General features: G+C 36.9%; 1 protein-coding gene across 2 annotated transcripts in view; it reads right to left on the bottom strand.

Annotated features, from left to right (window-relative positions):
• Positions 1-23,521, bottom strand: part of DIP-epsilon (Dpr-interacting protein epsilon) — a 585,790-nt gene that overhangs the window by 539,480 nt on the left and 22,789 nt on the right. The window contains exon 1 of one of the 2 annotated variants that reach the window (XM_067764167.1): positions 19,036-19,806. The exons of the other annotated variant lie outside the window; for it this stretch is intronic. The gene's annotated coding sequence lies outside the window, so the exon portion shown is untranslated. Of the gene's footprint in view, positions 1-19,035; positions 19,807-23,521 lie in introns of those variants that run through there. 2 annotated transcript variants of the gene reach the window in all.

The raw sequence follows: 23,521 nt of genomic DNA on the forward strand, positions 1-23,521 counted from the left end.
CGTATGTGTGCAGACAATGATTAATTTGTTTACTTACATACAAGTGTAGCAGCTTGCTTTATTGTTGTTGTGGCTTTATTTACTTAGTATGAGATTAGTGATGGGAGTATCACTTAGTGTAACTAATATTCGTCACAGTATTTACCAGAGTAAACAAGTAAAATCGAAAAGCGGCATAAAGAAAACATAAAAAAATTTCGCTGCATTTATAGAGTGTCGAAATATTAGTTTTGTTTTAAATTTTTCGAACTTTCTTGAAATGGGAAATTGGGCCTTTTTCAAGTTGACTACAGTTTAACTTGCCACTTTGATCCGCCTCAACTAAGATTGGCAGTAAACCAAAGTGGAAGGGCAAAACTCTAATCAACTTTAAGGAAAGTTTTCAAAAAATTCTTACATACTTTAGAGCGAACCGTTTTCGTCTTTTTAGTTGGCACTTAACCGTTGATTCTTATTTAGCCATTGTTCATCGTTTACAGGGGCCGTATATAATTTTAAAAACCCTTGGATTAGCGCGTGGGAAGAGATTAAAGTGGACTTTCCAAGGGGATATCTTGACCATATTAAAAAGTGGGGACATCTATTTTTCCTAGCCACATCTACCAAAAGAACAAATTTGTCTGAAAGCGGTCAATTAGGATTAAAAGATTGAAAAATTGTATTTTAAAAAGGAAACAAAAGGGACCACAAAATTTATATTCAATCTTTTAAAAAACTTCAATGCGCCTAATCTAACTTAACATCGGAACAAATTTTTACTTTCCTCGGCATAGAGAATAAGTTTTAATGTAATAATTTCGTTCCTGAATAAGGAATTTGAATATTATTCAGAAGTAAATATGAGCGTCTTCGATATGATATTAAGGAAACAAAATTGGTATCAAGAAAGAAGAAGAGTTAGCAAAGCTATAAATATAAACGAGGTAGTAGAGTTAGTACACTCACTCAACCTCAATTATTCATAGTTCAATAAGTATTTCCAAAATATAATCACGTCATCAACTTTGGCGCAAACCTGACAAATTTCATATCTAACTAGCGCGTTTGAGCTGAGCGCTTAAATCGTATTTCCAAAGATTTTCGTTATTTCAAAGCTTAAATCTTAGTCATCTTCATCATGCAAGGTATTTGCGCGCATATCGAAAGTATTATCACCGGAGCCACAAGCACAAATGCAGCCCCAACATCTCCATCGGAACAGACGCCACATCATCAAGCATATCAGCCTTATTTCATGCTTCAAGTCTTGCCAAACAAATTCATTTAAAAAGCCAACTTCGCTACGCAGCCAACCCGCCATGGCATAAGTAGAAGGATGGTTTGTAATAGTTGGACTGCGATTCATATACCAAAATCTCATAAAGAAACCAAGCAAACCAAATCAGACATTTTAAAGTTTTATAATTTTCTCTGGTTAAGTGTGCACGTACGGGTGTATGTGTGTATGTGTTTGTGTGTGCGTGACTTACCAACTTGTGTGAAAATCAAATTATATGGCATACCGCAACCTTACTTATGGCAACCAAAAGCATTGCAAGCCGCCAATAAAGAAGAGTGCAGAACAACAACAACAACAATAACCACAATAACAGCAGGTGCCATAAATCAACGCTTAGCAAGCATAAACTTGTCAGCAATGCTCAGCGTTGTCTTTAGCAAGAGACCACCCACCTACATAGTAATATTTCACACACACCACCACATCTTCGCATCAATTTTGCTTACCAAACACTGCCTGCAACAACAACTTTTTGTGCCTGACATGCGTTCCATATTCGTAAGAAATACGCCGCCACTTGTCGCACGCTTGGCGTCTAATTGACTCCTTTTTGCTCATTAAGTCACGTACAAATTGAGAGGCGCTATCCCGCTTCCGATTCATGCCACATTCTGCTTAGCTTATACTAATTGCATAACTTGAATGCCTTTTCAATCGAATCTTCTTCTCATTCGTTTCGTCTTCTTCTTATTCCTACTTGGCAAATATTTAGTTATTAGCGTGGCGTGCTTTTTGTGTGTTGCTCACTAAGAATTTAGTAAGTATATAAAAATATTTTCAGCTGCATCATACTTAAAGTGCATTAATCTTTTTCTTTTTTTTTTGGCTCTCTTTCGATTTAGCGCGAAATCTTATTTCTGTTAGCTTTCTTTTGACGTCGAAATCGAAAAAAGAAAAATTGACTGTGTCTAGCGAAACGACGCTCAGACATAACTTCGAAAAGTGCTGCAATTTTTCACTGGGAAATATTTAAAAAGTTCGCTTTCGCTTCAACTTCTCAGCGCTGTTGTTGTCACTGTCTGGTGCTCTGGGTTCAGTGGCGGCTGATGTAATATTTCGTACTTACATGGCTTAGGTTGTTTGCGTTTTTTCTTCCTTCCATCGGCGTGGATGAGTAACATTTCAAATGGATTACATTCTTTTATCCCACTCAACTTTGTCTATCATTGTTTTCGCTGTTACGAATGATGATGCTTAAGTTGTTACCATTGGAAAGTTAGTAAGTTGAAAAATTGGAATTCTTTAAAAAAGGGTGTGAATACCAACATACAAGTGTACGTTTGAAAAAATCTTTTTTGCTTTATTAACTAGAGCCCCAGGGATAGCTTTATCAAAAGCAAATAACTTCGGGCTGATTGAGAAAATCTTCGTCGACTTTTTATCTGTAACAACCGATGCCGAAAAGTTATTAATTTACCATCCGATTCTTATCGCAGCGCAACTATCATCAAAGTATTGGCTCGTTATGTCCGAGTCATCAACTTTTTATTGGTTCCTTATAGTCTTGCAATCAGATGTGTCATCGATTGTATGTTGAAGTTTTATCGCTATCTGTTTCATGCCAAACCAATGAGTCATCGATAACAAATCGGTACCAGACTGGTAACACTCCGATAGAAAATCGATAATCTTTTGAAAAAAAATCGATATATTTTTAATAAAAAATCTATATTTTTTCTACAAGAAACAAATAATAACTCTTTCAAAAGAAACTGAAAACATATCGATTACAAATTGATAAATTTTCTATAACACGTCGGTAGCTAAGATAATTAATCGATAAATCTTTGATAATTAACCGATTATCAACGTATTATCGTTTTCAATTTGGAACATCCCTTCAACAAATCGATAACTTTTCAAAAAAATATTCGACAACTTTTCAATACTTTTAACTTTTTGGTAATAAATCGATAACACGCTGATAGAAAATTTGCTAACACTCCGTTAAAAAAGCGATAGCTTTTCGAAAACACATTTTCAATAAATATTCGACAAGTTTTTGAGAAAATAAATCGATAACAAGCCGATAAATTTTGCAAAAAAAAAATCGACAACTCCTCTGAACAGCCATAACAAGCAGATAATATTGTTCCCAGGTTATGCTACAATTTTGCGACTGCTATTAAGTTAACATTCTGTAGTCCCGTATATAGCATACCACTTCCAAAGACTACACCTACGCTTTCGCTTACATTCTGAATTCCTCCATAACGTGAGCAAAGATAATTGCAGGCCAAAAAGTATTTAGCTGTCACCAGTTCAGAATGATCATGATGAGGCTAAAAAGATCTCGAGCATATTGTCAACGCACCAAAACACAAGATCCGTGATCTAAAATAGTCGTTTGTTCCTTCTAATATCAAAGAACTTTGGAAGATCATAAATGGAAATAAGTGAAAAAAGGTTTCAGTTATTGCTTGTAGTCAATCTCTTAAGGAAACAGTGGGGTAATACATTGATTCCCATCTGCAATCTTCATAAACTTTGCAAACCTTTTTTAACTAATCAACCATAGAAAACTAACATACATAAGTAGCCCACAGCCCTTCTGAGAACAGGCCAGTTGCAGGGATTATATTAGACTAGGTGGAATTTAAGACTTGAATGAGAGCTCTCCGCTTCCATTCCGTCCATCGCAAACGCGTTCGACCAGTACTGGGTTTAGGAACATTCCTGCAACCAGATACTTCCTAATTAGTCTTCCAAAAACCACTAACAGCGATAAATTCACTTTCCGTACCTTTGCATGCTGTTGGTAAGCCGATCGGATGGAAAATTGTGTCTACAGTCCTGATCATATTAATCAAATTACGAATTGAATTCCTTTCATTATCACAGCCATGGTATATGCCATCGTTCAAGCTTTTGTGAAATATCACCGGAATTTTTGTGTTATTCCTTGATTTTTCTCAGAAGATTACTCAATATGTATCCAACGGAGCTGTTTGCTTTTTATATTTTTATACATCTCATCAATTCATCCCCCTCAATATTTTCCAGCAGTGCCCAAGTTGTCATCCCCTTTCTTTTTTTAACTACTTAGGTAGTATAAATAGAGCTTTCTGTAGTAAGGCATATGTATCTAGGTAATGTCTAAATAAGGTTTATATTTTCCTAGATTGTTTTCAAAACGCGAGCTATCATGTCGGCTGCAGAACTTAACCGCGCTGGAACAATATACTATAAAAGCGTGCAATTACTGGCATATGCTGATGACATTTATATCATCGGCCTAAACACCCGCGCTGTTAGTTCTGCTTACTCCAAGCTGGAAAAAGAAGCGGTAAAGATGGGTTTGATGGTGAATGAGGACAAAACGAAGTACCTGCTGTCATCGAGCAAAGAGTCAGCGCATATGCGCCTTGGCAACCACGCTACTGTTGGCAGCCATAATTTCGAAATAGTAAAAGACTTCGTTTATTTGGGAACCAGCATCAACATTAGCAAAAACATCAGCACTGAAATCCAGCGAAGAATCAATCTTGCCAATAAATGCTACTTTGGACTAGGTAGGCAATTGAAAAGTAAAGTCCTCTCTCGGCGAACGAAAATCATACTCTACAAGTCACTTATCGTACCCGTCCTGCTATATGGGGCAGAAGCATGGACCATGACAACAGCAGATGAAGCGGCTTTGGGAGTGTTCGAGAGAAAAGTTCTTCGAAAGATTTATGGACCTCTACGCGTTGACGATGGCGAGTACCGAAGAAGATTTAATGATGAGCTGTACGAGCTATACGCAGACATCAACATAGTCCAGCGAATTAAAACGCAGCGGCTGCGCTGGCTAGGCCATGTTATGCGAATGAAAGATGATGCTCCGGCCAAGAAAGTGTTTCTATCGGAACCCGCCTATGGAAGCAGAGGTAGAGGGCGGCCCCCACTCCGTTGGAAGGACCAGGTGGAAAACGATTTAAACTCCCTTGGTGTGACCAATTGGCGCCGGTTGGCGGAGCGAAGGAGCGACTGGCGCGCCTTGTTGGACGGCCATAACCGTTTAGACGATTAAGCGCCAATTAAGTAAGTAAGTAAGTAATATCCTGGAGCGGACCATGAAAAAAGGTCTTGCAATCAACATGTCGTCAGATAAAAGCCTTAGCATTCACATTTGGTATACAGCTATGAAACGTTAAGTAAGATTTGAATGACCGGACCGATCCGAGAGGTTCCCACATAGATTGATTGAGTCCAAATTGTAAGCAGAAGTTAGCTCAACGAGCAAACTGAAAATGCCTATCAAGAATTAGGACCTATGCTACAACACAACTGTGTTCTCTTTGCAAATACTTTAATCTTCTCGACAACGGGCACTTCCTACACCTGCTCACCTCATGAGCTTTCAGTCCTCTGGTTTCAGTGGTAAGAGTAGCTTTGTTACGTCTGAAGTTGTAAGACCTGCACATGATCTTTACCTACTTAAAATATTTGAAATACCAAAATACTTATTTATCTTATATATATACTTATTATTATGCTATAAAAAGTCTAATGATTTCCTACTAAATTGTTAGAAGAGCTTAAGTCAATTTACTTTTAATCCCTTGCATCAATAGCCACAGATTGTAAACAAATTGCCAACTCCCATTACGCAATACTTCTATAGATGATGCAGACAATTTGCGTCAAATGCTTTGTATTGTGAAAGCTTTCCTAAACTACAAAATACGTAAACAAAGTGCATACGGAAAACTTTTCTAGGACACTCGACGAGCAACAACTCAATTCATCACTAACTAATGTAAACAATGGCGAAAAGCGTAGTAAATGCCGATAACTGCTTGATGTTGTGAGCAGCCATTGGAAAAATAATAAAATATGATGAAACTTAAAGAACAAAAGATGAACAAAGAACGAGAGCTAAGTGATAGAGGAAGTTCATAGAGAAGTTGAGTGCTTAGAGTTGCTTAAACTTTTAAAGAGTCAAATGAAGATGGAAGTGAATGAAATAAAAAATGAATTGAAACTAAACAAGTAAATTAATAAGAAGTCACGAATAGCCGTAAAAGCTTCTGCCATGTCTAGACAACTTCTAATGCAGCTTTCTGCGCCCTGAATTCCTAATTGGCGCTGATTGACCCTGCTTACATAATAATACAACGATTTTAGGCTTTGATTCCTTTTTTTTCTGACCCTCATCACTCTCAGTTTAAATATGTAAATAAATTCTAAAAATATATGTAAACATGAAAATGAAATTTCTTTTATTTATGTTGCCTCACTCCCTCATATCCTTTTGGTGCACCTTCTGCATTCGCTGATCGTATTTTACAACTCTTTTTTTGTGTTTTATTATATGGCTTTATTTTTTAATACTATTTTGTCTTTATTAAGCTTGTCAGCATGTCAACGCTGGTTTCGCCTTTTCTTTAATTACATGCTGTGACTTTTCAATTAAAATGCTTAAGGTTGGCGAAATGCTCAAGCATCAGCGCCCAGAATTGTCTTTTTTATTGAAGTGACTGCATGAGTTTGGATTTGATGACGTTGGCGCACTGTGAAGTGTTTTAATTTGTCCTTTGGCAAAATTAAATGTCCAAGACCGAAAATATGCAGAGACACATCAAAAGAAATATTTAAGTGAGTTCAGTAGAAGTTTTGAAGATTTCTATAGACGAAACGCTTGCCTAAAACATTCTTATAGACATAAATGATCGAATAAATGAACAATAATTGCGCTAGATTAAATATGGAATAGCTCATCCCTAATTTTGGTCTGCAACTTGGAACACCTTCTCTGATATATTTCATATTCGTCCTGCAAACTCACACGGAATCATAGATCACAAAAAAAAACATCGGCAAAATGTCTATTAAATAAAAATTACCATTAACCCCACATTCCAACATGGAACAACATAAGGCCAAACCTAAAAACCTACGTTTACTTAAAGGAACCGTTAAGCAGAGACGGAGTATACAAGCTTACCTGGGAATGTCAACACAGTTACATAAGACTAATTGAATCACAAATAACAGCAAGGTTCTCCAAACACGTTAGAGAAGACTGTCTTAACGTCCCTAAAAATTGTAAGTCTACAAACAAAAAATATTCCGTGGTCGAATGATAAACGAACCAAGCTAGGATTGGAGCTGAGCAATAATCTTATAATAATGAAGAAATTATGAAAATCTTCATATCCAAACAATCGGTTATCGGTTTGTATGGTATAAATGCTATATGTACGACCATTTTTAAACGGTTTTATTTAGCTTGAGTTGACAGGCTGGGTGGTTGGCTGGTTGGCACGTATTTTGTAATTGAAATTTAAGTAACTGCCCTAGAGCACCTGAAATTGACTTCAGAATTAAATATCAAATATCAAATATCGACAATAAGTATTCAAGAAATAAATGCTAATACAAAGCCTTATTTATGGTTTAGTTTTTCATATTGTAACGAATTTAGTGCAATTCCGCTTATTTGCAACCTTCTACTAACGTTCGAATTACTAAACTGTTGAATTAATAACTCCACTATTCAGTAAAGCAAAATGGCCTTTATTAAAGTACTTCACAATAACACTTCCACTGCTCAACAGATAGCTTGCTTAAATCAAACTGATTCTATGATTGCTCAGATTGCGCTCTTTTATACTCTTCGATTTCCTCGTTCCATACTTCTAGGCGTTTCCTAAATTTACTTAGTTACCAGCTATAAAATTATAACTACATATGCACATGTATAGCGTCTCATATGCGCGTGTATATGTGAGTGATACTTGCACAAATAATTGCCTACTTTTGGGAGTCTCTCAGATATGTGCATGTGTTTGTGCGTTGTTCTCCGCTGCCTGTATGGACATATGTGTAGACATAATGATTAATTTGGTTATGTGCATACAAGTCACTGCTCAGTATCGCCTTAGAGATGATAGTATCCCTTAGTGTTGCTAATGTTCGTCACAATATATTTAATTCGGCCTACAGTTTGGGTAGTCTTACAATGATTTGAAAAAATTTAAAAGTGAAAGTGGCTGAAATTTACGTTTTATTGCCGAAGTCACCATCCATTTTCATCTATTTTTCTACCTAATTTCTTTCTGTGCATTAAATTTTTTACTAAATAAAAATTAAAAAAAAAACACTATGTGTTGTACAAGTTAATATTCCCCATTCTATGGTGTATATGTATTTATGGCTACTTTCCGGTGTTCGACACCTACCGTATTTCCTTTTACGCTTACACTTTCTTTGTTTTACTATTTATGTTCTATAGCTTTTGTTGCTTTTTAGTGCTTTTGCTGGCTAATGCTTTTTTTATTTTAATGTCCATTTTAAATGTGCTCTTTTAGCGGCTGTAATTCCTCAACTTTTTAGCCTTTCTTCATTACTTTCTTTTAGTTTTTATTTTTTGGCTTGGCTTTTGTGCTTTGACTTGTGGAATGCAATGAATGTAATTTGTACAAATTACTTTGATAATTTTTATTGTTATTGCTTTGAATTAATGTTGGCGCTGATGATGGTGCTCGTGGTTAAGTACTCTTTAGGAACTAATGAGTGCGCAAGTTATTTTGATTGTGATAGATTATCAAATTAATTGTTGAAAATGTATTGTATTAAACTTAAAATGTGAACGGCAAATTAACGTGGTTTTTATGATTATCTTTGGGGATTTCAGTTATTTACACTAATTAGGTTGTAGATTAGCAAAAATTAATATTAATAACTGATTTCGAAATTTTAAGTCTGATTTCGTCAACTTGAGGGGAGCTAACAGAGTATATTAATTCTGTTCGCATAACGGTGCCCCGTAAGGGCATAAACTATTCGAGATAGATATAGACTTCTATATATAAAAATGATCTGGGCAAAAAGGAAATTCATTCAGCCATGTCCGTCCGTCCGTCTGTCCGTGAATACGATAACTTGAGTAAATTTTGAGATATCTTAATGAAATTTGGTATGCACGTTCCTGGGCACTCGTTTCAGATCGCTATTTAAAATGAACGAAGTCGGACTATAACCACGACCAATTTTGCGATATCAAAAATTTCGAAAAACACAAAAAGTGCGATAATTCATTACCAAAGACGGATAAAGCGATGAAACTTGGTAGGTGTGTTGATCTTATGACGCAAAATAGAAAATTGGTCAAATTTTGCACAATGCGCGTGGAACCACCCACTTTTAAAAGAAGGTAATTTAAAAGTTTTGCAAGCTGTAATTTGACAGTCGTTGAAGATATCATGATGAAATTAGGCAGGAACGTTGCTCCTATTACTGTATGTGTTCTGAATTAATATTAGCAAAATCGGATGACGAAAAAAAAATTGTTTTTGTAAGTCAAATTTTAACAAAAAGAATTTAGTATCTAGTCACCCAGCGGTGTAAAACTTACTCTGTACTAAAGCATACAGCAACAGCTTCAATTTGATACCCATATATACCCATAATGTGAAAACACTATCTAGGCGTTCACGGGTCCACGTTTTGGCCTATATCGCGAGACCCTGTGCATCGAGCCCGAGGCCTTTCCAACGAATACAAAACCGTGGAAATCGGTTCGTGGGTTCTGGAGTTATAGCGTCAGGTAGGAAAACCCGACTTATTTTTATATTATAGATTAGGTGCTTATTAAGTGCCGCATTCGCGAATTAAGTGCTCTCATATTTTTATAGAAATTAAGTGCTCTGCTAGCTTAACGTTAATGCCAACTCTGAGATTCATCCAATTAAATATATTACGCGAACCTTTACCAAAATTTTAAATAAGAATTTGTAAACTTTTTTTTAATTTTTCGAAGACGTTTCGAAATTAGTTTACATAGTTTCGTTACGTAAATGGTAAATAGTTAAGTTTTTTTTTTTAATTAGCAACGTCGCACTTCTCAAAAAATCATCTTCAAAACAATTCTGCTTACTTGAAGGTTTTTGTTGTAAATAAAAAAAAGCAAGCTAGTCCAAAAAAGCGGTATCCAGCTACTACTTACAACAGGAAGCGGATATGGGATGAGACGCGATAAGATGTAATATGAGGCCTGGGTTACAAAATAGTACTAAAATAAATCTGGGCCAGGCTGCCGATAACGGAGCTAGATATATCTGAAATGAATAACATTAAAAGAAATTGTCCCTGCCCACAAAATTGGGAAAGATAGTGACGTCCACAAAAGCGGAGTTACAACTTGAGGTATTTATGTGAATTGCTCAAATTAAAAAATTAGGTCCCAGGGATAGATGGTATCGCAGCAGAGGTCGTGCTGGGTATGTATAAAGCAAGTCTTAAGGAGGGATTGTTCACCGAAAAATGGAAAAAGCAGCAGTTGTACAAATTTGCAATTGGAGGGTAAACCCAAAAACTCGCCATGAGACACAGAGGAAAAGTTTTTGCAAGGTTCCTAAAACAACATATCGTAGAAGCCGCAGAACAAGTTGGAACACTATCTGCACTGCAGCCACAATCGAAGACGTACTCACAACCGTAGAGAGAGAACATCGAGGTAATACTAAATCCAAGCGAGTTATCCTGCTTGAAACCATACAAGTAAGGGGCGCTTTCAACATCGAAGGATGGGCAGACATTCTGGTCACCTTAGAGCATCATTTCCAAATATAATGTTACCTGCGCGGACCATGAAATTTGCATTCCAAACAGTACAAGGATCAATTCTTGCTACTGACCTGTTCAACGTCAGTCACCATGAAATGTACAATCTTGAATTGCTCAATGAAACATTCTTAGTCGAATACGCAGTCAACATTGTAGCAGTCATTACATACAGCTCGAACCACATAAAGCTCATACAGTCCCCTGACATACAAAAAGTATTTGGCAACTGAAGGCACTTACCGTGAGAGTAAAATAACTGTGAGTAGGGGGTCTGTGTGGAGTAAAAACAAGTGGTGTGTTCCGATTCGATTCGTGGTACCGAGCTCTTCTTATTGAAACCGCATATTCGACGATTTCTATGGAGCGACTGTTGCTTTAACGATTTCATCTAAACCCGCTTAGACAGCTGAACTAGCTAACTTTGTGTTCTTGCTTTAAATGCAATTCGCTAGCCTACCTAGCGTTTTATTTTAACTAGCTTGCAGTTAAAAGCGGCTAATGACATTTTGTACTTCGACGAGTGGTAAAATTTTAGTCCTACCTTACATTTATACAAGTATATTTCTTCAATTTCCATTACAACTGTTGCTCAGTATGGGAGGTTACAAAATTTTCCCATTCAGGAACAGACACAAGTACATATGTATGTATCTACAATTGTGGTATTCCTACGCACATTTAACCATTATGAGATCATAAAATAAAACCAATACATTTTACTATAGCACATGTCTACAAGTGAGTACATTGAAAAATATGTAATGGTTTCTAATAAAACGTGCGATCCCCAGAAGAACAAATACACCAACAAAACGCACATCTGCATTTATACACTTACAGCCAATGGTGTTATAAAAACAGTAAAGATCGACATAAAAATAACAATAACAACGGCAATACCTACAGTGCAAAAAATTGCAGTAAATGCAAACACATGGCAACCATTTTAGTAATGTCAGCGTTGCCTGCCTACTATGAAATTGGGTACTTTTTGGTGCGGCAACAAATACTCATAGCTGCAAGTATGCGTATAGTAAATGAACAAAAAAAATGCAAAATTCATCGAAGGATATGCATCAACTCGTCACGATAACTTTTGATTACAATAGGAATATTGAATAAAATCAGAAACATAGAAGAAAATATTGGCATGGTTCCGTCAGCCTGCTGGAATGGCAAGTGCTAGGAAAAAAATATGCAAAGGTGTAACAAACAAAGAAAAAATGCAAAACACAAAACATTTATAGTAAAATTGCATACAGCAAATGGCCAACTCTTCAGACTTGCTTGAGTGTCATTCTTTTCCCAAAAGTCAAAGGCGCATCGAAATTCGTTGCATTTGCAAATTTCAATATCAATTGAGTATACCTTTTATTTGGTTGAGTATCGACTCGTATGTGCATATACTGATACATAATAATACTCGTACATAAACAGGGGTGTAGCGAAGCTTTGATCCAAGATGGGTATTAGTGCATAAACGAAAAGATTTGTTTAAGTTCAAATTTTCTTGTGCGTTATGAAACAACTGAATGAAAAAACTGCAACTAACCCACATGAATTTTTCGTCGATACAAACACATTCACTTGTGCCACCACATCAAATAAATACTTGATTTGATGTAACCTAACTCATAAAATATCTTGAAGGAATTTATGATATACAAGCTCTCTATTTCTAGCCACTTTATGTAGCAGGCAGTTTCGGGGAATTCTAGATTTACAATCCACACACTGTTCCGTAAAAAGGGGGCATTGTCGAAGAACGCCGATGGTAGCATACTTGGTAAAACTGCACAGACCAAAAATTTGATTTACCTTACTCGAGCTTGTATGAGCGCTTTAGTTTCTATGTATTTCAAAGTATGCTTTCTTCTTCAGCGATGCTTGGAAATGCTGTTTTAATAAATTGTTATGTGGCGGGATCTCGTCCATCTTGGTGACGGCAATATCCCCTTTACTACCCAGGAGCCGAAGGCAAATCAACCAGTCGCCTGCTTTGATATTTATCAGTCACTCTTCGCAGTAAGTCTTTTGTTAGGCGGAAGCCATGGCGAAGACCATTGGTAACAAAAAAAATGCCATCATTGCAGTAAAGACTATGATTCAATGAGCTTTGAGCGACCGATAGTCGGTACCTGTGACAGCATGGCACAAAAAAACATCCTCCGTTGCTTGGCGTGAACATCTTAGAGTGTGGCTTTGATTAAGACATAAATTGCACTATGTCGTTGTCGCAGTCGCATATATTCTGTGCTGGCCGACGGTGTGTATATAATGTGAGGCACCAGGATATGATGCTATTTTTTACAACCGTTCTTTTGCCTGAAAAAAAGGTGGGAAGGTGGAGGCAAACCTGGTACTTGACATGGTTTCTAATCGAACTCAGAAATAAAGACTTGTATAAAGCAGCCGTAACAGCTGGAGGCGCTGTTTTGTGTGACCAATAACAGGAGTTCTGTGTGATATGTTGGGCGATATTGCTGATAAGCTGTAAGTATGCGCCAGGGCACCCCAGCGGGTTAGGGGATCAGAATATACCCGCGGTAGGTATGCCTGTCGTAAGAGGCGACTAAAATACCAGATTCAAGGGGCTGTGTAGCGCAACCTTTCAGGTTGCCAGCGCAATATATAGCTTCTCCAAACCCAATTGTCAACCTCAACTATCCGCGGCGAAACCTGTTTCACTAACAGACGAGGCTCTGGCGACCCCAAGCTCCTCATGGAACTTGGGGGTAGGGAGGGAGGGAATGGCATGAAGGTTTAATGTGGCCACATAAATCGTTTCCGAGATGGTCGGGCTAGCACCTTAATGGTGCTATGGTACCGGAGCGTACCGGATTTGTATCCGGCAAAGGACCATCACATCGATAACAACAACAACTTAGGGGTAAACAGCAAGGAGTAAAAAATAGTTTGAAGAAATTGCGGGGACAAAGTATATTACGGTTAGCCTAAGACATCCCACTCACTCATTTTGCACGAGACACAACGACAGGAGTGAAATATCCTTTTCGACAGGAAAAGCTATACAAGCCGACATATTTTGAGCAATACGCGACAAAATAATAGTGAAGTGATATTCTCAAGTCAAGGAAACTCACATATGTCTCGGGTGCATAAAACAGGCTGTCATGCGAAGTTACATCCTGAAGGGCATGCAGCCTATACTTATATACTGATTCTTTCGAAAGCGGAATAGATGCATACAAAATAATGGGTTAATCATCAGATGAGGAACGGCAATTAGGATGGATTTTAATCCCGCTCCCGGAGATATATGCTCGCCTAAAATTTTCGCATCATGTTATTTTCATTTGAAAGGGGGTTCACCAACATCCAGCGCCAAATAGTATATTGTATTTTAACCAAATAAGGGCAGTAGCCCACTCGCTCCTCCTCATTTTATTGTGAATACGGCCATATATATATAGACATACATATTATTTGTTTAGGCATTGTGTGCGAATTCTATTGAATGGCACCGATTTGCATGCAACCAAAGTGTGAAAACGAAGTTCGATTTGGCTAAAATTTAGATATCTCGTTTGAAAAGCTTTTCAGCCACTAATACGTACATACATACACCCATAGAACAGCGCAAAATTGTTGAAGCTTGTTGTTGTAGTGCGGTGGCATATATGTAGATGGTTGGTTGTCGATTACAACTTCAAGGCACTGTTAGCGATATTCATTCAGATATAACGACTGACAACTCTGGTGTGTAGAGAATAAGCAGATGAAATTGAAAGTCGTAAGGATTACATCGATATTGGTGTATGCGAAATTACATTTTCACATATAGTTAGATGTAATACCCATGTTAATGGTGCAGATAAAATTTTAACTTCCACAAAGATGTTTTTTTTTTCTTTTGTGCTAAATTCATTCATTCCCGACAGAAACAATTACAAATGACTTTATTTTTCTAATGAAATATAAAATTTAATTGATGAGTATCGCTTGAAGCTATATTGGTTGTAACAGGATTACCGATTTAATTAGGATGCTGTTGCTCGTGTTAAGTTTGGAAAAATTGAGAACTGATTTTTAACTTGCATACTGTTGAGTTAACCGATTACGTAAAATAAAGTTTTGGAAATACATTTATCCAAATTGTTTTTGGGTTTTTAGCAGGTTTGAATTTAATGCCTCATTGAAGCTCTGGTTAGACATCTGAATACATTGGGTTGTAGGCTGTACTTTTTGCTTTCGTTTAGTGACGAATCGGTTTATGTTACTGATTTCTTGAATAAATGCACGTAAATACTGTCCAACTTCATTTATTACTAACAACAGAAGTATTAACTGAAAGGGTGACATAATGTCAACGGCAGTAAGGTCAAATGCCATTAGTTCAATTGACCTTATGACGATTTCAATTAACCTAAGATCAGTTAAGTCTGCGAATTTTTTAAATTTTACTTAAGTGATGACCAATTGGATATTTTTTTGTTTTGAACTTGTGACCATTTTAGGGAAAATCTCCGCAACACATTTAACAAAATTTAGAACCACACAAATACAAAAGAAAATCGCAGAAATAATCGGACGTTTAGCTGAAATAGTACATCATAACTCCAAAAAAATCTTCGCCGGAACAGAAAATTTAATATTCCAAATTTTCATTGAACTTTTAATTCAATATGTTGAACATATTTCAGGGAAAGCCTCATCGAACCACTTTTTAATCAGATTTTCAACTGCAATGAGACCAATTTTTCGAAACCTATGTGTATTCAAATTATAAAGATTGCATTCCGATAATTGCCTTTATTTCCTCTCCCTTCTTATTGTAATTCTTTCTCTCACTCCCAAGCCCATTCCGCTTCCAATGCCACCCTCATTCCCATTCCCACTGTCTTTATTACTCCCACTCTCATTCCTACCTCCCATTTCATTCTCATTCTAACTTTTAATCCCTCTTCTACTCTCTAACTTTCCCATCTAAATTACTTCATATATGGGAAAATACTTGGTCTTTCATTTCGTTGCAAAACATACGAATATTGTATACCTAACCGTGCTATCGTGCGAGGCTCAAAACAGATTGAAATGACACATGTACATACCCATATATATGCACGCGCCACCGCTCACTTTCTGAAATTCTATACAGATTAATATATAGGGTAAATATACTCAATTCTCTAAGGCAAAAGGATTCGGACATTTGACAAACTGAAATGTATATTGGCTTATTGGCTGTGGGCGTTGTGTCGCCTGCTTTTACAAAATTTTATATAGCCAGAAAAATACTGGATGACCGCGTGAACCTACCCTGAAAATTTTGTGAAGATAAGTTGGGTACTTTCAATGCCTATTACACATCCATTTTTATGTATAAGATTTAGTTTCCCATTGTCCGCAAAGTTTAAGATCGACAAGGCTCAGAAAGTGTTCCTATCGGTACCGGTATTCGGAAGAAATGGAAGGAGGAGAAGGTCGATGATTTTAGAGGAGAAGCTGAGTCTGACTTCCCTCCGTGCTCCGCCTGCCACCTGGGTTCACGCCCCAGGCAAAGCAACATCAAAATTTCAGAAACAAGTTTTTTCAATTAGAATAAAATTTTTCTAAGCGGAGTCGCCTCGGAGTGCTTGGAGTGTGTTTCTGCTATAAAAAGCTCTCAGTGAAAACTCATATGCCTTACAAATGCCGTTCGAAGTCGGCATAGAGACAAGTAGGTCCTATCCCGCCAATTTGTAGGGAAAATTAAAAAATGAGCACGACGCAATTTGGAAGAGAATGAAGAGAGCATTATTTTTATAAATTTTCCGACATCTTGGTCCTAATCTAGTGAAAAATCGGACTAAAACTGGCAGAATGAGGTCCTGTCTGAGATAAGAAAAACTTATTTTACTATAAGTTTCGAAAATTTTAATTAAAAAATCGCGCGATGGCAATAAAGTCAATTTAGAAAGGTCAATTGATCTCTTGGCTATTTGAAGTGGTCATTACATCAGTTGAGACTTTGCCGTTGTCCTTGTTTCACCCCACCTATTGATTCCGGGTAAGCAAGAAACTTGAAACTTTTTGAATGGTTTCTGGACTTTCGTTCAAAGCAGCACGAAATAAAAAACCCCCCGTTTGGTGGCGATACCTTGGGACATATTAAAAACAATAAAACTAAATTTCTAAGCCTAAAGGGCCCATTACTGATATTTAGCATAGACTTGACTTGACTTGGCGTAAACCTGGCAAATTAGCCACAATTATACTCCACTTAGCGCATACAATCTGGCATCATAATCAGCGTTGAAATTTATTTTTAAATAAATGTCAATTTGTATGACAAAATGTCAAAATGAAATGGAAACAAACAAATGGCATCTCAAAATGTAAACGTCACTTAGAACTTACATAGAAAATCAAAATGCAACAGACTTCTAAGTCAAGTTAAGTGTTGCTAAGTTTTGAGTAATCAGTAACATGCAATGTTCATTTAACAGAACTGTAAGTGACAGTTCTCAAGTCAAGTCAAGTCTATGCTAAGTATCAGTAATGGGCCCTTAAGTATCTATTGAGTAAAATAGGATTGGAAATACGTGCTTTTCAAACACCCAGCAAGGGGGAGTCAAGGAGTTGTTAGTTTTCAAACTAACGCACCCGAGGCGAGTCAATATGTATCACACTCATATTTAGCAAGCAAGTCTCTGGCGACCCCCAAGTAAGGATTTGGAGACTCGAGGTATGGAAAAGGCAGTATCTACATACATATCGCACACTAACTACGAAAGAGTCACAACTTGAAAAATGTAAATGTTCAGGAGAGAAGAAAAACGGTTTATGTGAAAACGTCTGTAATGTTATACTGAAATCCAGTTTTACAAAGAGACCTTCATTATAAAATTAATTGACGAAATTTTGTTGTAATTATTTGTTTACGGACAAAATATATGGCAATTGTGAATTAAGAATATTTCTAAGAAAACTCGTACATGCACAATTATTTCATCAAAAAATGCGCATTTCACAATAATAAAAGCAAATTTACTCACTCTTTACGTATAAAAAGGCACAATTTTAATTAATACACAACAGAGTAAAAACTCTTTGGCAACAAGATAGTCAGAATTTAAAATAATACGCTTTATGCGTAAAAAAAACTGTTCACTTGTTCTTAAGCACATTGACACAACTAAAAATAGTACTCATAAAGAGTCTTTGGTGCCGTATGTCGTATCGCTGTAGTCGTATCCCTAACGTAATCAGCTGTTTATCGTTACGACGGTAAACCAAAAACCAATTGGTTGGCACGATACGGTTACGACCTTAGCAGCACCAATAATCGATTGCATTGATTCCCATAAGGTTGGTCGAATCAGCTGTTATAAGGTTACCGATACGGTTACCGATAAAGCAACTATGTTTTCAGCTTTAGTTTATACGGCGCAAGCGATGTAATCAACACCAAAACTGGCATAACGGTAATTTTCCAGTTAAAGAAGAAAATAATGACAACGAAATTAAAGGGGCAGTTAGAGATGTGTACTGTGAATTGGTTTATGGAAAAAAAACCGATTTTGAAAAAGTTTAAGTTATGACTCTTTTGTAGTTAGTGTGCGATATGTTCGTTGAAATCCCATGCATGCCAACCGTATACTTTTTTATTTGATTTATTTCTTTTAATTCCACCTAACTGTTTTTTCACTTCGTCGCCTTTATTTACCCATTTTATTCCAGAGTTGTTTTATTATTCTTTAAAATAGGCAATATAAGTTTAGGACTGTCTAGTTCCATTTATATTCCACTAAATCCAACTGTTGCCCAATTGACACGGAATGCACCACATGCATATCTACATATATGGAAGACATGATAAGGCATTCAAACATTTTTAAAGAATATTCCCCCCTATTGCGAGTGTCGATTGGAGTAGAATCGACTATTTGTCGATTCCATCTTTTTCATTTAATTTTGTTATTATGCAAGTTAATCGCCAAATCTTTTAACTATGAAAACAGTTATCTTGTACGAAACAGATTTTGATATTTTTTTAACATTTCTATTCATATAAGATACTTTTTATCCATTATAAAGATAATCGATTAACGCTCAACGATCGACTGTCGACTGCGATCGACTCTCGCAATAGGGGGGTTTGTCTCCATTTATCCATTGCTTACACCTCTATACACGCTTTTGAGCTTAACATTTCTTTGAGTTAAAATTCAATAAATAATAAATAATCACCTTTCACTTACCATAAATAAAACTCAATACAATGCTATAAGTCCTTCTACCTTTTGTATCTTTATTTCATACATTTGATGCACGCACTGACTTGCAAGATTATTGTGTCACATGTGTAAGAATTACATTTCATATTCAAAGAAGTATTAGCACAGCATATGCGCATAATCCATAAATATCAACACGAAGCAATGACACACACACAAATTTCTTAAGCCATTAGAAAAAGTGCATGCAAGCACAAGCAAATGAAAGTGATAATTCTTCGCATTCAACAGTTTGAAAACAAAAAAAAAATACATATCTATTATAGGCACGCAAACATTACGAAGCTTTTTACGCACGCTATCAAACAACAACAACACGAATGCACTACGAAGGTAAATTGAAGAACCACATCGGCGCGCAAGTTTTGGTTTCCCACAGCGTTGTGTTTTATGACAGAATGAAAATTCTTAGCAAGTCACCGCAACTCAACACTTGTCTCATAGGCTTATGACTTTTATTTTCACTTATTTTCTTGTTTTCTCATGCATGGTACGAATGGTAAGCATCAGTTCAGCACCACATTGCTACATATATTTCAAGGCATTCATAGCGCTTCTTATACATTATACACAGCACTTATTACTTTAGGCAATAATATATTTTCTACATAAAAATTGTATTTGGTTTTTTTTTATTAATATATTTAATGCACTGTATTTTTCACAAATTCATTATTAACACATTTGTAAAATGGGCGCAATAATTAATTTACACTTCTTACTATTTACCGACTAACAACCACTCACTCTAACGTCCGAATTGGCACTGAATCACTGAACATACGCCAGCGACGCTTGATGCTGTGCAGAACAGCTGCTTTTGTTTGTTCTGGTACATGTTTGTTTTTGTTGGCACTGCTGTTGCCGATGTCATCGTTTACATAAAACAGTGCATACGAAGGAAGTCAACAGCAGCAATAAAAACGGCCGGCAGTAGCAAAACTAGAGAAGAACAACAAAACTGTGATATGCAGCAGCGACAAAATCTATGCAATAAAAAAAATTAAAAAATAAGTAATAGTATGTCAACAGACAAGCTAGTTTGCGCAGGTGTGGTTGAACATGGCTGTATGTAATTGCATTTCTGTTAGCTAACAGCGAAGGACGTAGGCAAACTGGAAAAAATATTCGTGTTTCAGCTACTTTCAACAGCTTCAACTTCCAATTCATATTCGTCATTTGTGTGTTTGTACGTTTCCGGTATGCCACAAACAGCAGATTCGTATTTTAACGTGCAACTGTAACCCTCTGGATGCGTATATGTGTGAGTGTGTGCTATTTGATTTGATGATTCGTTAGTAAGAAAAATAAGGGCAATAATGTTAAAGAGTTCTTAAAGTAAATTTTAACAGATTATAAATGGGGTTACAGAATTGTTCATAAAATTATTATATTAGCGCATATTTATGTGTCGACACATGTAAGTATAGCCCTGTATCAAATCCAACTAGATGTAGGCTAGGTCTCAACTAGTATCCATTCCAATCGAAATTAGTTAGCTAACTTTATTTTCCCATGCGACCTACTTCTATTTTTACACGAAGGTTATCTGAGATATGGCAATTGCCGACTATTGATAGGTGAGTTATTTTCTTACATTTCAGAGATGTTGTGCATGACCGATGTTGATGGGTTTTCGCAATATCGGTCGCCCAAGTACTCTCCGATGCAATCCGCTTCATTTTTTGGTTTTCTAAAAGTTGTTTAACGAAGTCACCACAACAAGGTAGATATGTGCAAAAATACAAACAATTTTATCTTAATCTTAATCAAATATCGTATATATGCTATTTTTATGCACAGGTCCCTTTTGCGCTCTTAATTGGAATCCAAATCTATCAATAAAGTTTTGGTTGTGAAGATGTGGATTCGTGCTATTAGCGAGCTTTGGGCAATTTTGGTCGCAGTGCTTTTGTTTAGCTATATTTTATTAAAATAATTTGTTAAAAATAAACGATTGTGAGCACACAAAGAAATCTATTTGTACTATGGCACCATTGTGAATATTTGATTAGAACTAACACTGCATAAATCAATAATTTTTGGTATCTGGCTCATACATATCGAGATCTAAACAATTTTGAAAAAAACGGTCAGTTGTGCTCTCCTTCTCCTCATCGGCCCTCCCTCTATTCTTTTTATTAGCACGCTTTTATTAGCATTACCGCTATGTTTGTTTGTAGCTCTTCATTCGCCTTATTAACATGCTTTTATAATTAGCTTCACCTTATTTATAATCCCGTCAGGGTCATATCAAGACCCTTCCCGGATCATTTCTGAATCGTTTTCGGAATCCGTCTGGTCATTTCGGGACTATTTCGGAACCATTTTGGGACTCTCCTGGATCATTTCTGTATAGTTTTCGGGATGCGTCTTGGATCCCGTCGGGGTTATTTTGGGACTTTTTCGCGATTATTCCGGGATCATTTCTGGCCTATTTCGGAGTCATTTGTCGACACTTCCGGCATCATTTCTGGATGGATTTCGGAATCCGTTCAGCATCCCGTCGGGGGAATTTCGGGAATTTTTATGGACTATATCAGGGTAATTTCGGGACTTTTAAGGGATCATTTCTGGAGTGTTTTCGGTATCCTTCCGGCATCCCGTCGGGAATATTTCGGGATCATCTTGGGACCCTTCAGGGATAATTTCTGAATGATATTCGGGATACGTCCGGGATCCCGTCGGAGTTATTTCAGGATCGTTGCGGCACTATTCCGGGATCATTTGGGGATCCTTCCGGTATCATTTCTGGATAACTTTCGGGATCCCGTCAGGGTAATTTCGGGACTATTTCGGGATCATTTGGCGATCCTTTCGGGACTATTCCGGTATAATTTGGAGACCCTTCTAGCATCATTCCTGTATAGTTTTCGGGATTCGTCCGGGAACCTGTCTGGGTAATTTCGGGGCCTTTTGCTGGAATATATCGGGATCATTTGCGGACCCTTCCGGCATCATTTCTGGCTGGTTTTCGGGATCACGTCAGGGCCATTTTGGCTCCCGCCGGCATCATTTCTGAATGGTTTCTGGGATCTCATTTCTCGATGGTTTTAGGAATATATTCGGGATCCCGTCAAGTTCATTTCGGGACTCTTTCGGTATCATTTAGGGACCCTTTGGCATCATTTTTAGATTGGTGTCGGGATTCCGTCAGGGTGATTTCGGGATCATTTGGGAGCCCTTCCAGAATGATTTCTGGATCCGTCCGGGATCCAGTCGGGGTCATTTCGTGAATTTTTCTGGATTATTTCGGGATCATTTCTGGAGGGTTTTCGGGATCCGTCCGGGATCTCGTCGGGGTCATTTCGGGATAATTTAGGGACCTCTCATGTATCATATCTGGAAGGTTTTAGGGATTTGTACGGGATCATTTCGGGACTTTTGCGGGACTATTTTGGTATCATTTTGGGACCCTTTCGGAATTATTTAAGAAGCCTTCGAAGGTAGATAGTTCAGCACACATGCTCTTTAAATTAAAATTCGGTATGTTTTATCTTTAATATCTAACACATCTTTTTCGTTCTATTTTTGAGTTTCTTTAAATGAATCCTTTAACGAACTGTTGTAACTATAATTACACTTTTTGTAATATTTAGCCAACTAAACTAAACTCCCTGGCGGCCGATGTGGCGTGATGGTAGCGTGCTCCCCCTACCACACCGAAGATCGTGGGTTAACGCCCCAGGAAAGGCAACATCAAAATTTTGGAAACAAGATTTTCCAATAAGAAGAAAATGTTTCTAGGCGGGGTCGACATTCGGAAGTGGTTTGCAAGCGCTCTGCCATGAAAAGCTCTCAGTGAAAACTCATCTGCCTTTCGGACTGCATTCAACGAGTAGGTTTCGTCCCGCCAATTTGTAGGGAAAATTAAAAGGAGCACGGCGCAAATTGAAAGAGAAGCTCGGCCTCAAATCTCCTCGGAGGTTATCGCGCCTTACATTTCTTTTTTTTTTTTTTAAATACCCGAAAAAGCAACACTATTTTCATCTAAAAAATTCTCTTTGGTTTTAGTTATTTTAGTTTCACTCCTTTGTTCTGTGAATAGTAATCCCTACACCCCTGTCATATCAATTAATTTAACTTAGAAACAGAATGTATTTTTTTAATTCGAAATAAAATGTATATTTTTAATCAGCTCATTTAGTTAGTTTTTTTACTTTATTACAAAACTAAAATACATTAGACAAAAATAATTTTTAAACAGATAACTTGATAAGCAGGCTAACGTGAATAGCCCATATACTTTATTTTCTCCTTGCGGGTGGGCCGCAAGTAAAGGCTAGTACGTTTATAAACAAACAATTATTAGGAAATTTCCTTTGAAAAAATAAAGCAAAATATTGGGTTAAGGCTGAGCTCATTTCATTTCGCGGGTTTATGCATAAAAACCTTGAATTTTGTGAACAAATAGTTCACTGCTCCCAACTAAGGTTTTGCGACAGTAGAG

Source organism: Eurosta solidaginis, chromosome 2 (genome assembly GCF_040869045.1).
Source record: "Eurosta solidaginis isolate ZX-2024a chromosome 2, ASM4086904v1, whole genome shotgun sequence".
In the NCBI taxonomy this organism is placed as follows: Eukaryota; Metazoa; Arthropoda; class Insecta; order Diptera; family Tephritidae; genus Eurosta; species Eurosta solidaginis.